This window comes from Bombina bombina, chromosome 7 (assembly GCF_027579735.1).
Source record: "Bombina bombina isolate aBomBom1 chromosome 7, aBomBom1.pri, whole genome shotgun sequence".
NCBI classification, from domain to species: domain Eukaryota; kingdom Metazoa; phylum Chordata; class Amphibia; order Anura; family Bombinatoridae; genus Bombina; species Bombina bombina.
Genome location: NC_069505.1, coordinates 559,605,633 through 559,624,793, shown reverse-complemented (window position 1 = coordinate 559,624,793; position 19,161 = coordinate 559,605,633).

Genomic DNA, 19,161 nt, shown 5'->3' with positions numbered 1-19,161 from the left:
ATTTCCATGCCTATAAGCTGTACAAGCAGGACCAGCAGTAGTTTTGTAACTAACCAAAGCGATAAACAGATATTTGCATGTCTGATAGCTGTATAATTAAAGGGACATTATACACTAGATTTTTCTTTGCATAAATGTTTTGTAGATTATCCTTTTATATAGCCCATACAGGATTTTTTGGAAAAATTTATACTTTTTTTGATCAACCTAATCAAAAGTGCTAAATTGGGAGCTTCTAAGTAAGTTTTTAAAAGGTTTTATACTGGATTTTTAGATCAGTATCTGTGCATATGATTCTTTATAGTAGTGTCTATTACATGCAGTTATATGACAATTGGTGTATACTGTCCCTTTAAGGCAAGCAGCAATCCTGTAACTAGCCAGAACAAGAAAAAAAAAATAGGTTTATGTCTATTATCTGTGTAAATAGGGTAGGCAGCAATGCTGTAGCTAGCCAGAAATATAAGTAAACAAATATTATTATGTCTATTAGCTACTTAAATAGGGTGAACATCAGTTCTGTAGCTAGTCAGAAAAATAAGTAAACAAATATTTTTATGTCTATTAGTTGTGAAGATAGAGTAACCAGCGGTTCAGTAACTATCTAGTAAAATAAATAAACATATATTTTTATGTCTATTAGTTGTGAAGATAGAGTAACCAGCGGTTCAGTAACTATCTAGTAAAATAAATAAACATATATTTTTATGTCTATTAGTTGTGAAGATAGAGTAACCAGCGGTTCAGTAACTATCTAGTAAAATAAATAAACATATATTTTTATGTCTATTAGTTGTGAAGATAGAGTAACCAGCGGTTCAGTAACTATCTAGTAAAATAAGTAAACATATATTTTTATGTCTATTAGTTGTGAAGATAGAGTAACCAGCAGTTCAGTAACTATCTAGTAAAATAAATAAACATATATTTTTATGTCTATTAGTTGTGAAGATAGAGTAACCAGCAGTTCAGTAACTATCTAGTAAAATAAATAAACATATATTTTTATGTCTATTAGTTGCGAAGATAGAGTAACCAGGGGTTCAGTAACTATCTAGTAAAATAAGTAAACATATATTTTTATGTCTATTAGTTGTGAAGATAGAGTAACCAGCGGTTCAGTAACTATCTAGTAAAATAAATAAACATATATTTTTATGTCTATTAGTTGCGAAGATAGAGTAACCAGGGGTTCAGTAACTATCTAGTAAAATAAGTAAACATATATTTTTATGTCTATTAGTTGTGAAGATAGATTAACCAGCGGTTCAGTAACTATCTAGTAAAATAAATAAACATATATTTTTATGTCTATTAGTTGTGAAGATAGAGTAACCAGCAGTTCAGTAACTATCTAGTAAAATAAGTAAACATATATTTTTATGTCTATTAGTTGTGAAGATAGAGTAACCAGGGGTTCAGTAACTATCTAGTAAAATAAGTAAACATATATTTTTATGTCTATTAGTTGTGAAGATAGAGTAACCAGCGGTTCAGTAACTATCTAGTAAAATAAATAAACATATATTTTTATGTCTATTAGTTGTGAAGATAGAGTAACCAGGGGTTCAGTAACTATCTAGTAAAATAAGTAAACATATATTTTTATGTCTATTAGTTGCGAAGATAGAGTAACCAGCGGTTCAGTAACTATCTAGTAAAATAAATAAACATATATTTTTATGTCTATTAGTTGTGAAGATAGAGTAACCAGCGGTTCAGTAACTATCTAGTAAAATAAGTAAACATATATTTTTATGTCTATTAGTTGTGAAGATAGAGTAACCAGCGGTTCAGTAACTATCTAGTAAAATAAGTAAACATATATTTTTATGTCTATTAGTTGTGAAGATAGAGTAACCAGCGGTTCAGTAACTATCTAGTAAAATAAGTAAACATATATTTTTATGACTATTAGTTGTGAAGATAGAGTAACCAGCGGTTCAGTAACTATCTAGTAAAATAAGTAAACATATATTTTTATGTCTATTAGTTGTGAAGATAGAGTAACCAGCGGTTCAGTAACTATCTAGTAAAATAAGTAAACATATATTTTTATGTCTATTAGTTGTGAAGATAGAGTAACCAGCGGTTCAGTAACTATCTAGTAAAATAAATAAACATATATTTTTATGTCTATTAGTTGCGAAGATAGAGTAACCAGCGGTTCAGTAACTATCTAGTAAAATAAGTAAACATATATTTTTATGTCTATTAGTTGTGAAGATAGAGTAACCAGGGGTTCAGTAACTATCTAGTAAAATAAGTAAACATATATTTTTATGTCTATTAGTTGTGAAGATAGAGTAACCAGCGGTTCAGTAACTATCTAGTAAAATAAGTAAACAAATATTTTTATGTCTATTAGTTGTGAAGATAGAGTAACCAGTGGTTCAGTAACTATCTAGTAAAATAAGTAAACATATATTTTTATGTCTATTAGTTGTGAAGATAGAGTAACCAGCGGTTCAGTAACTATCTAGTAAAATAAATAAACATATATTTTTATGTCTATTAGTTGTGAAGATAGAGTAACCAGCGGTTCAGTAACTATCTAGTAAAATAAGTAAACAAATATTTTTATGTCTATTAGTTGTGAAGATAGAGTAACCAGCGGTTCAGTAACTATCTAGTAAAATAAGTAAACATATATTTTTATGTCTATTAGTTGTGAAGATAGAGTAACCAGCGGTTCAGTAACTATCTAGTAAAATAAGTAAACATATATTTTTATGTCTATTAGTTGTGAAGATAGAGTAACCAGCGGTTCAGTAACTATCTAGTAAAATAAGTAAACATATATTTTTATGACTATTAGTTGTGAAGATAGAGTAACCAGCGGTTCAGTAACTATCTAGTAAAATAAGTAAACATATATTTTTATGTCTATTAGTTGTGAAGATAGAGTAACCAGCGGTTCAGTAACTATCTAGTAAAATAAGTAAACATATATTTTTATGTCTATTAGTTGTGAAGATAGAGTAACCAGCAGTTCAGTAACTATCTAGTAAAATAAATAAACATATATTTTTATGTCTATTAGTTGCGAAGATAGAGTAACCAGCGGTTCAGTAACTATCTAGTAAAATAAGTAAACATATATTTTTATGTCTATTAGTTGTGAAGATAGAGTAACCAGGGGTTCAGTAACTATCTAGTAAAATAAGTAAACATATATTTTTATGTCTATTAGTTGTGAAGATAGAGTAACCAGGGGTTCAGTAACTATCTAGTAAAATAAATAAACATATATTTTTATGTCTATTAGTTGTGAAGATAGAGTAACCAGTTGTTCAGTAACTATCTAGTAAAATAAATAAACATATATTTTTATGTCTATTAGTTGTGAAGATAGAGTAACCAGCAGTTCAGTAACTATCTAGTAAAATAAATAAACATATATTTTTATGTCTATTAGTTGTGAAGATAGAGTAACCAGCGGTTCAGTAACTATCTAGTAAAATAAATAAACATATATTTTTATGTCTATTAGTTGTGAAGATAGAGTAACCAGCAGTTCAGTAACTATCTAGTAAAATAAATAAACATATATTTTTATGTCTATTAGTTGTGAAGATAGAGTAACCAGCGGTTCAGTAACTATCTAGTAAAATAAATAAACAAATATTTTTATGTCTATTAGTTGCGAAGATAGAGTAACCAGCGGTTCAGTAACTATCTAGTAAAATAAATAAACAAATATTTTTATGTCTATTAGTTGCGAAGATAGAGTAACCAGCGGTTCAGTAACTATCTAGTAAAATAAATAAACATATATTTTTATGTCTATTAGTTGCGAAGATAGAGTAACCAGCGGTTCAGTAACTATCTAGTAAAATAAGTAAACATATATTTTTATGTCTATTAGTTGCGAAGATAGAGTAACCAGCGGTTCAGTAACTATCTAGTAAAATAAATAAACATATATTTTTATGTCTATTAGTTGCGAAGATAGAGTAACCAGCGGTTCAGTAACTATCTAGTAAAATAAGTAAACATATATTTTTATGTCTATTAGTTGTGAAGATAGAGTAACCAGCGGTTCAGTAACTATCTAGTAAAATAAATAAACAAATATTTTTATGTCTATTAGTTGTGAAGATAGAGTAACCAGCGGTTCAGTAACTATCTAGTAAAATAAATAAACATATATTTTTATGTCTATTAGTTGTGAAGATAGAGTAACCAGCGGTTCAGTAACTATCTAGTAAAATAAGTAAACATATATTTTTATGTCTATTAGTTGTGAAGATAGAGTAACCAGCGGTTCAGTAACTATCTAGTAAAATAAATAAACAAATATTTTTATGTCTATTAGTTGTGAAGATAGAGTAACCAGCGGTTCAGTAACTATCTAGTAAAATAAATAAACAAATATTTTTATGTCTATTAGTTGTGAAGATAGAGTAACCAGCGGTTCAGTAACTATCTAGTAAAATAAGTAAACATATATTTTTATGTCTATTAGTTGTGAAGATAGAGTAACCAGCGGTTCAGTAACTATCTAGTAAAATAAGTAAACATATATTTTTATGTCTATTAGTTGTGAAGATAGAGTAACCAGCGGTTCAGTAACTATCTAGTAAAATAAATAAACAAATATTTTTATGTCTATTAGTTGTGAAGATAGAGTAACCAGCGGTTCAGTAACTATCTAGTAAAATAAATAAACATATATTTTTATGTCTATTAGTTGTGAAGATAGAGTAACCAGCGGTTCAGTAACTATCTAGTAAAATAAATAAACAAATATTTTTATGTCTATTAGTTGTGAAGATAGAGTAACCAGCGGGTCAGTAACTATCTAGTAAAATAAGTAAACAAATATTTTTATGTCTATTAGTTGTGAAGATAGAGTAACCAGCGGTTCAGTAACTATCTAGTAAAATAAGTAAACATATATTTTTATGTCTATTAGTTGTGAAGATAGAGTAACCAGCGGTTCAGTAACTATCTAGTAAAATAAGTAAACATATTTTTAATGACTATTAGTTGTGAAGATAGAGTAACCAGGGGTTCAGTAACTATCTAGTAAAATAAGTAAACATATATTTTTATGTCTATTAGTTGTGAAGATAGAGTAACCAGCGGTTCAGTAACTATCTAGTAAAATAAATAAACATATATTTTTATGTCTATTAGTTGTGAAGATAGAGTAACCAGCGGTTCAGTAACTATCTAGTAAAATAAATAAACAAATATTTTTATGTCTATTAGTTGTGAAGATAGAGTAACCAGCGGTTCAGTAACTATCTAGTAAAATAAATAAACATATATTTTTATGTCTATTAGTTGTGAAGATAGAGTAACCAGCGGTTCAGTAACTATCTAGTAAAATAAATAAACAAATATTTTTATGTCTATTAGTTGTGAAGATAGAGTAACCAGCGGTTCAGTAACTATCTAGTAAAATAAATAAACATATATTTTTATGTCTATTAGTTGTGAAGATAGAGTAACCAGCGGGTCAGTAACTATCTAGTAAAATAAGTAAACATATATTTTTATGTCTATTAGTTGTGAAGATAGAGTAACCAGCGGTTCAGTAACTATCTAGTAAAATAAATAAACAAATATTTTTATGTCTATTAGTTGTGAAGATAGAGTAACCAGCGGTTCAGTAACTATCTAGTAAAATAAATAAACAAATATTTTTATGTCTATTAGTTGTGAAGATAGAGTAACCAGCGGTTCAGTAACTATCTAGTAAAATAAGTAAACATATATTTTTATGTCTATTAGTTGTGAAGATAGAGTAACCAGCGGTTCAGTAACTATCTAGTAAAATAAGTAAACATATATTTTTATGTCTATTAGTTGTGAAGATAGAGTAACCAGCGGTTCAGTAACTATCTAGTAAAATAAATAAACAAATATTTTTATGTCTATTAGTTGTGAAGATAGAGTAACCAGCGGTTCAGTAACTATCTAGTAAAATAAATAAACATATATTTTTATGTCTATTAGTTGTGAAGATAGAGTAACCAGCGGTTCAGTAACTATCTAGTAAAATAAATAAACAAATATTTTTATGTCTATTAGTTGTGAAGATAGAGTAACCAGCGGGTCAGTAACTATCTAGTAAAATAAGTAAACAAATATTTTTATGTCTATTAGTTGTGAAGATAGAGTAACCAGCGGTTCAGTAACTATCTAGTAAAATAAGTAAACATATATTTTTATGTCTATTAGTTGTGAAGATAGAGTAACCAGCGGTTCAGTAACTATCTAGTAAAATAAGTAAACATATTTTTAATGACTATTAGTTGTGAAGATAGAGTAACCAGGGGTTCAGTAACTATCTAGTAAAATAAGTAAACATATATTTTTATGTCTATTAGTTGTGAAGATAGAGTAACCAGCGGTTCAGTAACTATCTAGTAAAATAAATAAACATATATTTTTATGTCTATTAGTTGTGAAGATAGAGTAACCAGCGGTTCAGTAACTATCTAGTAAAATAAATAAACAAATATTTTTATGTCTATTAGTTGTGAAGATAGAGTAACCAGCGGTTCAGTAACTATCTAGTAAAATAAATAAACATATATTTTTATGTCTATTAGTTGTGAAGATAGAGTAACCAGCGGTTCAGTAACTATCTAGTAAAATAAATAAACAAATATTTTTATGTCTATTAGTTGTGAAGATAGAGTAACCAGCGGTTCAGTAACTATCTAGTAAAATAAATAAACATATATTTTTATGTCTATTAGTTGTGAAGATAGAGTAACCAGCGGGTCAGTAACTATCTAGTAAAATAAGTAAACATATTTTTAATGACTATTAGCCGCATAAGTAGGGTAGACAGTGATTCTGCAACTAGCCACAAAAATAAGTATACAAATAGTTTTATGTCAATTTGCTGCGTAAGTGAGGCAAAACAATAGTTCTATAACTAGTCAGAAAGCGTATAAGACCTTGTAATAGCTATGTGGAACACGGAAGAAATATAATATAGCAATTGGAAACTAAACATCTAAGAAAAATAAAAAAGAGTGGTACCTTCCGTTAAATACAGACCACATACTTAGACATCAAACAGGGACATCAAACAGTAATAAAAATAAACTTAAAATCTGCCTCTCATGGAAGAAATAACAAAAAACAAATGATAGTTTATATTGTCCTAATTAGACAGAGAAGAGAAATTGTCCCCAGTACTTTATTTGTATACTTTCCCTTGCCCACTCCACATAAAGCAAAGGGGTGCTGGAATACTGACATTGCCATATAATTAGTCCGGTAAAACTTGATCTCCCTCTGAAAGTCCATACCTATACCAGACCCTATGTCCATCAGTGAATAAGCCTGCTTTAAGAGTCTTTGGGGCCTGTTTGTGACATCCTCAAAAGTTGCTAGACCACCGGCCAGAGGTTAAAGGGACAGTCTAGTCAAAATTAACCTTTCATTATTCAGGTAGGACATGTAATTTTAATCAACTTTCCAATTTACTTTTATAATTAAATTTGCTTTTTTTTCTTGGTATTCTTAGTTTAAACTAAACATAGGTAGACTCATATGATAATTTATTAGCCCTTGTTGACTGCCTCTAATAACATGCTTTTTTGTTTTTCACAACAAAAGACTTGGTAGTTCACGTGGGCCATATAGATAACACTGTGTTCAGGCACAGAAAGTTATTTAAGATCTAGCACAATACAATGCTAAATTTAAGACAATAGATAATAAACAGTCAGTCATGTGATCAGGGGGCTGGAAGAAGGTTCTTAGATACAAGGTAATCACAGAGGTGAAAAGTATATTAATATAACTGTGTTGGTTATGCAAAACTGGGGAATGGGTAATAAAGGGATTATCTATCTTTTAAAACAATAACAATTCTATGGTAGACTGTCCCTTTAAGGAGGCTTATCACTTTGCAGATTGAAGGAGCAGATGAATTCAGCAAAGTCCAGAGAGGGCATCTCTAGCCGCTATGCTAAATCTTGTAGAAGCTTGTTTTGAAGGTTCACCAGCTTGGACCTCATCTCAGCAATACTGGAAGCTCACTCCCTGCTCTTTCATGTCTCTTCCTTCAAGGGACTCATAACATTTGCAGAGCGAGATCTGTTGCTCATAACCCCATATTGCTTCCATTTGAGAAGGTTGGAAACCAGTAAACATTGTGATGCATCTATTTGGGAGAGCGGGCTTTCCCATGTCAGACCTCCTTACCATTTGCACATCCTCCAGTTCCGTATGAATAAATGAGCCACCAGTTGCACGACTATTGTCTTCCGCATCACAATCCAAGTGTTTGGCGTTCGTCATATCAGGAGTGGGATTGTAGGAAAACACTGCCTTTATAAAAATCTCCAACTTATTAAAACATTCCCTGTTGTCAGCCCTCAAGCCCTGAAAAGAGGGCAGCTGTGTGCAGTTAGAGGCTTGTTGGAGCAGGAATGTTTCATTTAGCGCTGCACAAAATTTTATCTCAAGGTCCAATAGAATTTGTTGTAAGGTATTAGCGATCTCCTCCATCATCACGTTTAGGGCGACGGGTGAAATATACGCACCCAATTTATATGCAGTGGCGTATATGTGATATCAATACTGGCATAAAGACCGGCAAGACCCACATATGTAATGTTGTCCCTTGTGTTCTAGCCCAGGGTTTCTCAACCACGGTCCTCAAGTACCCCCCAAAAAGCCAGGTTTTCATTATAGCTGAAAAAAGTGCACAGGTGAAATAATCAGCTTATGCGTGAGAGCAGGTTAGTAACCAGGGTTACTGATCAGCTGATTACTTCACCTGTGCACTGGTTCAGCTACAATGAAAACTTGGCCTGTTGGGGGTACTTGAGGACCGCAGTTGAGAAACCCTGGGCTAGAACACCAGTGCCAAGATTACATATGTGGTGTCGCCTGCAAAAGCCGGCGACGCCAGTTTTTATGCCGGTATTGGTATCACATATACATATATTTCACCCGTCGCCCACAATTTTTACTCCCAGAATCTAAGATAGAACCGTGAGCGCATGCGCAATATTTATCTACCTGTCAAACGCCAACCCCCACCACAATAACTACACTTTTTTTTATTAACCCCTAAACCACAAACCCCCCAGATCTCAATAAACCTATTAACCCCTAAATCACCAAACCCCCACTTTGCAATAAACCTAATAAATCTATTAACCCCTAAACCCCCAAACCCCCACATTGCAATAAACCTAATTAATATATTAACTCCTAAACCGCCAAACCACCGCAATGCTAATACCTAACGGCTAGATTACGAGTTTTGCATCCGCCTTAAAAAGCAGCGTTGAGAGGTCCCAACGCTGCTTTTTAACGCCCGCTGGTATTACAAGTTTGGCAGGTACAGGTGTACCGCTCACTTTTCTTCCGCGACTTTTGGCTACCGCAAATCCCCTTACGTCAATTGCGTATCCTATCTTTTTAATGGGATTTGCCTAACGCCGGTATTACAAGTCTTGGAAGAAGTGAGCGGTAGACCCTCTCCTGTCAAGACTTCTACCGCATTTAAAAGTTAGTAGTTAAGAGTTTTATGGGCTAACGCCGGAGCATAAAACTCTTAACTAAAGTGCTAAAAAGTACACTAACACCCATAAACTACCTATGAACCCCTAAACCGAGGCCCCCCCACATCGCAAACACTATAGTAAAAACTTTTAACCCCTAATCTGCCGACCGGACATCGCCGCCACTATAATAAATGTATTAACCCCCTCAACCGCCGCACTCCCACCTCGCAATCACTATAATAAATTGTATTAACCCCTAATCTGCCGTCCCTAACATCGCCGACACCTACCTACATTTATTAACCCCTAATCTTCCGCTCCCAACGTCGCCGCTACTATATTAAATGTATTAACCCCTAAACCTAAGTCTAACCCTAACCCTAACACCCCCTAACTTAAATATAATTTAAATAAATATAAATAAAATTACTATAATTAAATAAATTAATCCTATTTCAAACTAAATACTTACCTATAAAATAAACCCTAATATAGCTACAATATAACTAATAGTTACATTATAGCTATTTTAGGATTTATTTTTATTTTGCAGGCAACCTTGTATTTATTTTAACTAGGTAGAATAGTTATTAAATAGTTATTAACTATTTAATAACTACCTAGCTAAAATAAATACAAAACTACCTGTAAAATAAACCCTAACCTAAGTTACAATTACACCTAACACTACTCTATAAATAAATTAATTAACTAAATTAAACTAATTACAATTAAATAAAATAAACTAAATTACAAAAAAACCCCACTAAATTACAGAAAATAAAAAATAAATTACAAATTTTTAAACTAATTACACCTAATCTAATCCCCCTAATAAAATAAAAAAGCCCCCCAAAATAATAACATTCCCTACCCTATACTAAATTACAAATAGCCCTTAAAAGGGCCTTTTGCGGGGCATTGCCCCAAAGTAATCAGCTCTTTCACCTGTAAAAAAAAATACAATACCCCCAACATTAAAACCCACCACCCACATACCCCTACTCTAAAACCCACCCAATCCCCCCTTAAAAAAAACTAACACTACCCCCTTGAAGATCACCCTACCTTGAGCCGTCTTCACCCAGCCGGGCACAAGTGGACCACCAGAGGGGCAGAAGTCTTCATCCGATCCGGGCAGAAGAGGACATCCAGACCGGCAGAACTCTTCATCCAGGCGGCATCTTCTATCTTCTTCCAACCGGAGCAGAGCGGGTCCATCTTGAAGACATCCGATGTGGAGCATCCTCTTCTGTTCCCTGCCGACGACTGAATGAAGGTTCCTTTAAGTAACGTCAGCCAAGATGGCTTCCCTTGAATTCCGATTGGCTATTAGAATCCTATCAGCCAATCGGAATTAAGGTAGGAAAAATCCTATTGGCTGATGCTATCAGCCAATCGGATTGAAGTTCAATCCGATTGGCTGATCCAATCAGCCAATAGGATTGAGCTCGCATTCTATTGGCTGTTCCAATCAGAATTCAAGGGGCGCCATCTTGGATGACGTCACTTAAAGGAACCTTCATTCTTCAGTCGCCGTGGAAAGAAGAGGAAGCTTTGCACCGGAAGTATTGAAGATGGAGCCGCTCCGCACCGGATGGATAAAGATAGAAGATGCCGTCTGGATGAAGACTTCTGCCGGCTTCGATAAGGACTTCTACCGCTTTGTTGAGGATGTTTACTGTTGGTGGGTTGTTTGTATTTTTATTTACAGGTAAAAGACCTGATTTCTTTGGGGCAATGCCCCGCAAAAGGCCCTTTTAAGGGCTATTGGTAGTTTAGTTTATATTTTGATAGGGCTATTAGATTAGGTGTAATTAGTAAATATCTGATCATTTATTTTTTATTTTGTGTAATTTAGTGTTTTTTTGTAATTTAGTTAATTGGATTAAAATAATGTAATTTATTTAATTGTAGTGTAAGGTTAGGTGTTAGTGTGACTCAGGTTAGGTTTTATTTTACAGGTAAATTTGTATTTATTTTAGCTAGGTAGCTAGTAAATAGTTAATAACTATTTACTAACTAGTCTACCTAGTTAAAATAAATACAAACTTGCCTGTGAAATAAAAATAAAACCTAAGCTAGCTACAATGTAACTATTAGTTATATTGTAGCTAGCATAGGGTTTATTTTACAGGTAAGTATTTAGTTTTAAATAGGAATTATTTAGTTAATTATAGGAATTTTTTATTAGATTTATTTTAATTATATTAAAGTAGGGGGTGTTAGGGCTAGGTTTAGGGGTTTATAACTTTAGTATAGTGACTGCGACGTTGGGGGCGGCAGATTAGGGGTTAATAAGTGTAGGTAGGTAGCGACGACATTGGGGGCGGCAGATTAGGAGTTAATAATATTTAACTAGTGTTTGCGATGCGGGAGTATGGCGGTTTAGAGGTTAATATGTTTATTATAGTGGCGGCGATGTCCGGAGTGGAAGATTAGGGGTTAATAATTTTATTTTAGTGTTTGCGATGCAAGAGGGCCTCGGTTTAGGGGTTAATAGGTAGTTTATGGGTGTTAGTGTACGTTTTAGCACTTTAGTTATGAGTTTTATGTTACAGCGTTGTAGCATAAAACCCAACTACTGACTTTCAGTTTACGGCATGGATCTTGACGGTATTGGCTGTACCGCTCACTTTTTGGCCTCCCAGGCAAACTCGTAATACCGTTGCTGTGAAAGTCCCATTGAAAAATGACTTTTTGAAAGCTGCGGTAGTTATGTTGCGTTCCGGCCAAAAAAGTGTGCGGTGCAGCTAAACCTGCAAGACTCGTCATACCAGCGGTAGTGAAAAAGAGCCTTAACTCTGCTTTTTCACTCATACCGCAAAACTCGTAATCTAGCTGTTATAAATTAATCCTATTTCAAACTAAATACTTACCTATAAAATAAACCCTAATATAGCTACAATATAACTAATAGTTACATTATAGCTATTTTAGGATTTATTTTTATTTTGCAGGCAACCTTGTATTTATTTTAACTAGGTAGAATAGTTATTAAATAGTTATTAACTATTTAATAACTACCTAGCTAAAATAAATACAAAACTACCTGTAAAATAAACCCTAACCTAAGTTACAATTACACCTAACACTACTCTATAAATAAATTAATTAACTAAATTAAACTAATTACAATTAAATAAAATAAACTAAATTACAAAAAAAACCCCACTAAATTACAGAAAATAAAAAATAAATTACAAATTTTTTAACTAATTACACCTAATCTAATCCCCCTAATAAAATAAAAAAGCCCCCCAAAATAATAACATTCCCTACCCTATACTAAATTACAAATAGCCCTTAAAAGGGCCTTTTGCGGGGCATTGCCCCAAAGTAATCAGCTCTTTCACCTGTAAAAAAAAATACAATACCCCCAACATTAAAACCCACCACCCACATACCCCTACTCTAAAACCCACCCAATCCCCCCTTAAAAAAAAACTAACACTACCCCCTTGAAGATCACCCTACCTTGAGCCGTCTTCACCCAGCCGGGCACAAGTGGACCACCAGAGGGGCAGAAGTCTTCATCCGATCCGGGCAGAAGAGGACATCCAGACCGGCAGAACTCTTCATCCAGGCGGCATCTTCTATCTTCTCCGGAGCGGAGCGGGTCCATCTTGAAGACATCCGATGTGGAGCATCCTCTTCTGTTCCCTGCCGACGACTGAATGAAGGTTCCTTTAAGTGACTTCAGCCAAGATGGCTTCCCTTGAATTCCGATTGGCTAATAGAATCCTATCAGCCAATCGGAATTAAGGTAGGAAAAATCCTATTGGCTGATGCTGCTTTTTCACTCATACCGCAAAACTCGTAATCTAGCTGTTATTTGCATTGTGGGGGTTTGGCGGTTTAGGAGCTAATATATTAAATAGGTTTATTGCAATGTGGGGGTGTGGTGGTTTAGGGGTTAATAGATTTATTATGTTTATTGTGATGTGGGTGTTTGGTGGTTTAGGGGTTAATAGGTAATCTCGCCCCAGGTATGTTCACAGAATCCAACCTTGTTCATGTTATGTTAAAATAATCAGATATCTCTATATAAGTCAGTTATAAAAAACAGGCTGTCAAGCAATAACTTTATGGGCAGGATTACAAGTGGAGCTCTAATTTAAAGTGCGCCCGTATACGGGCAAATTTGCCCATTTACGGGCACATGTTAAATAACCAGCAAGTGGTCAGACCTCTGGTTAATTAGAGTCCTTCAATTTCCCCCAAAATAAAGAGTATTGTTCTTTTTTAATAATAAAATAGATGTGCAATTTCTTTCAAATATAACTGCACAAAGCAGTTTTAAGGGGTTAAAGAGTGCAGATGTGGGGTGTTAGAAACAAACGGCACTGAAAAGTTCCTTTACATTGTGGTCTATGGGGACTGTGTTATCACTATAAATATATATGTATTTGCTTATGTACATATATATTTATGTGTTATATGTGTATATACACATATTAACACATACATAGAGATGTATATATAATTCATATACATATATATTTGAACTTTGTTGCCCATTGCTGTGCGACTTACCCCCTTCACTGCGCTGGGTTCTCTGGCGTGACTATTGGCATGAGAACAAGGCTCCCATTGGAGCCTACGGAAGCGCGCTCTCATGAGCGCAAAGCTTCCATGCAATGCGAACGCAAGGTCACGTTCGCATTGCTCTCTACTTCAAATACCAGGGCACATTTGTGTGCCCTGGTATTATGAGTGCACATATCGTGCTTGCAAAAGCACAATTTTGCACTCATAATCTTGCCGTATATAATACATATTTTAGCATGCAGGAAGGTTTATAATGATATGTAGGAGTGTTCATTTGCTCTTGAATAGACCTTGTTTCCAGGGTACTGCATTTAATTTCTCTCTGGCAGGCAATAGCTATTTATCAAAACTAATCAAATCAGTCAAAACCACATTTACATAGCAAATATGTCACTAGAATCTATTCCATACACTATGTAAACAATAAAGATCTCCAGTAGCAACCTTTAAATAAATAGCCTGCAAACTAGTGGTTAAAAACATTTCTTATTACACAGACTAATTGTTGTTTTAATACAATATCGCCCTCTAGTGATAGTTAAAGGAATGACAGCATGTAGTTTTAAAACAGAACTATCTCTAATAAATATATTATCAATTATTTGGGAAGTACAACCAAATTCTGTAGCATATATTTAATTAAATAATTAATATACCGAACCAGATAATCACATAAATGTATGCTGAGTCAACCTGATTTTATTAGGGAAGAAAATCAATTTTTATTTTAGCTTTATTAGAAAAATGCCAACATCAAAATCACACGCAGTTGAGCATTTCTACAAAAAAAACTGAACTACAAGTGTTTTCTAATAGAGCATAGAACTTTGACTAAACATATGTAAGGTGTCAAAAAAACATCACAGAAACAGCGCTAAATTTTAGCACAGATAAAATATCTTCATACACAGATTTTTTTTCTATTTTTTTTAATGTGGTTGATTAACTATGAAATGAAATTAAAGCATGTATTCAAACGCTACATATATTAATCCCACTATGGATACATTTATGAAACACAAAAGAAAATATGTGGTACGCGGTTGTTGTATCCGCCTTTATGTCTATTGGATATAGTTACTATGTAAAAATAAACCAAGATGATATATGTATCTATTCCTACTAAGCAGTATAATATAGCTATTTAAAATCAATGTTCAGCAACAAATAGGCACTCTCACTGGTTTTACAATTGTACCATCGCCATGCCCCTATTGGTTCTTGATCTCAGGTTTCTCATGTTGTATCCCAGTGACTTTCTACTTTGCCACCAGAGGACTTTAAATATTTTATTTATGCAGACGACAAACAATAAGACAATTTTACATACAATACAGTTGTCAGGTACACAGAGTCCAAGATGATCCCTAATATGACTGCAAGGGCAATTTCTGCTGGTAGAAGGATGTCCATGAGATCTGTGTCCTTAGGTACATTTTTGTGTCCTTAGGCCGTCCCATTTTCTCCTTCTGGGAGAGGCAACCGAGCCCTCCCATTCTACAAATCTCCGCCAAAGAGCAATCAAAATGAAAAGAAAATATTTGACTACTGTAGTGAAGTACACGGTGCTCCAGATGTTAAGGGTCCCCAGGGTGCCTTTTATTTTATTTCTGGTGTATCGAAAGATGTAAGTCCCCTTCTTAAGTGATGTCAGTATGGTCCCATTGCCACTCCCCTCCTAACTGTGTGTTCAGTAGGTAGTCAGAGTTCCAAATGGGGTATAAGATTTGTTTTTGCTGATCCTTATTTAGGGTAAGTAGGTATGGTTCCCATAGGTAAGTAGGTATGGTTCATCATAAAGTGAGAGGTTCTTCCCTGCAAGTCTCCCATGACATCCGCCTGTTCATATATCAGCTACTGGTAAATGGCCTTTTTAACCTGTGTGAGTGTAGGGGCTTCAGCCAGTATTGAATATTACTTTCCTAGCTTGTAACATTAAATTGTAGGTGAATAGTTTGGTTGTTTTTGGTATATCATGCAAGGATAGGAAGAATATTACAGTTGGAGTGAGAGTCAACTTTACTCGTAGTACAACGGTCAGCCAGCGTGCTATCATCCCCCAGAATTTACTTAATCTGGGGCAATCCCATATTATATGGAGTATACCCACCCCATGCAGTGAGCATTTCGGACATTTGCCAGATGCTTTAGGATCCCAATTTTGGTATTCTTTCGGTGAGATATATGCTTTTTGCAGTAGTTTTGTGTGTGATTCCCTGATGTCAGCTGATAAGTGTTGCCTGTTTCACTTTCTGAATACTTTACTGTAAATTATTGATTGTTACTTCCCTATCTAATGTCTTAGTCCATTTATTACTGATAATGTTGTAGTGTTTGGCCGTTCATTGGGGTTAGAAGAGCTTTATAAAGTGGAAAGATAGAGGTTATGCCCTGAGCAACTAAATTGATCAGTCTTTAAATGGGATTGTTTGTTGGAGGGAGTTTATGTGTTCAGTATGTTTGATACATAGTGTCTCATTTGAAGATAAGTGAAGTGGCTAGTGGTGGGTAAAGTCAAAGTCGGTCCTCAGTGCTGCAAAGGAAAGTATTTTTTTTTTTTATTCCTTCTCTCTCATCCAGCACTTGAGACAATTTTTGAACCACTAGGTCTTTCCATTGTCTAAAACCTGCCATGGTTAAACCCGGCAAGAAGTTGGGGTCACCCTGCAAGGGAAGGTATTTAGTAATTGTATTGTCCACTCCTAGTTTGGAGCAGATTTTTCTCCAAGCATGAAGCGAGTGAGCAATTAGAGGGTAGTTTTTGAAGTATTTGTCTATAGCTGTGGCACTGAAGTGTGGTAGCATGGTCAAGAGCCATGGTTTCACTGCATATATTTCTAGGGATGAGCTAGTAAAGTGGTTTCTATCTGTAAGCCAATCTAGGACGTATTTTGCCTGTGCTGCCAAGCTGTAAAATCTAGATTAGGAACCACCAAACCCTGGTGGAGCTTGTGATTTTTTGTTTGTTAATCTAATGTTTTTTGTTTGCCCAAATGAAGGAGAAGATAATAGAATTTAGGTATTTGAGGTCTCTTCTATGGATGATTTCTGGGATCATTTGGTATAGATATAAGAGTTTTGGGAATAGAATCATTTAGACTAAACCCCAACCGAAGTTATGAAGGCAATTGAAGAAACGACATTAGGGAAAGCGCCGGGGCCAGATCAAATTCCGGCAGAGTTCTACAGACTGTTGAAATTAGATATTGTCCCTATACTGACCTGTTTATTTAATGAATATTTCGCCCGGGGGAAAGCAATGTCGCGATTCTTCTCCGCGTCGACCATAACCCTTATTCCTAAAAAAGGTAAAAATCTATCAGATCCTGGGTCATATAGACCTATTTCCTTGTTGAATATAGATTATAAACTATTAACTTCAATAATTGCGAACCGACTTAAGGAAGTACTTCAAAAAATTATCCACCAAGATCAATCTGGTTTCATGTGTAACAGATCCCCTACAAAAAACATTCGTAAGACATATATGATAATAGAATATTTTTGGAATAAACTGCATAAGGAAAAGTCAACATATCAAGATGACCTTGCTATGGTTGTGGTCGACGCGGAGAAGGCATTCGACTCTATAATATGGGATCATTTATATATGGCTTTAGCAAAATTTGGTTTTTCGGGTAATATGATTGAATTTATCAAAAATATATATAACTATCCAATTTCCTCTATATTGGTTAATAATACCCAAACACCTTTCTTTAAACTAGAGAAAGGAACACGTCAGGGGTGTCCATTATCCCCCCTGCTATTTAATGTGGCCATTGAACCACTTGCAATTTATCTTAGACAAGAGTTAGAGGGGATAAAGTTTGGGGCCCAGAAATATGTATTGTCTCTTTATGCCATGACTTACTTTTATATTTTAAACGGACACATAAAAACATTCCAATAGCGTTCAGTGCATTAGAACTGTTCAGTAGTATTTCTGGTTATAAAGTGAACACCACAAAATCAGAGATATTATGGATACATAAAAATAAAGACAGCCGGACGCAATATAACCTAAAGGAGGTTCAGAGTTTCAGATATCTAGGAATTATATTGCATTAAGATCCAAACTGCTGGTATAGACTTAATTTCACTCCTTTCTTTTTGCGGATTAAAACCAAGTTGCAACAATGGGCACTGCTCCCAATTTCCTTGTCAGCTAAAGTAGTGATGATAAAAACTATTCTGTTCCCCCAGATAATCTATGTTATGAATAATCTCCCATTATTTATTAAGGCGAAAGATATTAAAATGTTTAACCAAATATGTGCTAAATTTTTGTGGAGTAAATCGAGGCAGATAATTGCTATCAAAAAATTATCTCAGCATAAGGAGCTTGGGGGCCTGGCTTTTCCAGACATTAAGCTATATAATATGGCAATTCTAGCACGAAATGGGGTTGACTGGCTCCAGTCTTCCGAGGTGATAACCAATATAACTTTAGAAGAGACTATGATACATCCTTTTTCATGTAAGGCAATTTTACACTGTATCTCCTCACAGCTCCCAGATAACATCAAAAGGGTTACTAGTTTATATAATGTGGTTAAGGCATGGCAAATGTTATGTAAACGTCTTAAAATCAATTTTCACACATCCTACTTTTTACCAATTTGAGGAAATCCTGAGTTTCTATCTGGATGTTACTATAAGGTATTTAAAGAATGGGATGATAAAGGGCTTACTAAGTTAATAAATCTTCTTGACGAGAGATTTAATATAAGAACCTTTGAGAGTATTGCTAGTGAATTTGACCTTCCTTATAAAAGCTTTTTTGCCTACCTACAGGCACGCCACTTTATAAATAAGAAATTACAGTTTGGGAGATGGGCGGAAGGTTTTGAAGAGATCGGAGACTATATTAATTTATATAACCAAGGAAAACATTCAATTTCATTGCTTTACAAAATTATATTGGCAAAGCAAGGACAATTAAATCTTGAACAATATACAATATACTGGGCAAAAATTTTTCCAGAGATCAGCAGTGACTATATTAAAAAAAGGTATTAAATGGCTGATCGAAGCTCCCCTTCGTTCCTCCTGGCATGAATCCCATTTAAAATTACTTAACAATGCATATATTTCACCGAAAAGATTAGCACTATGG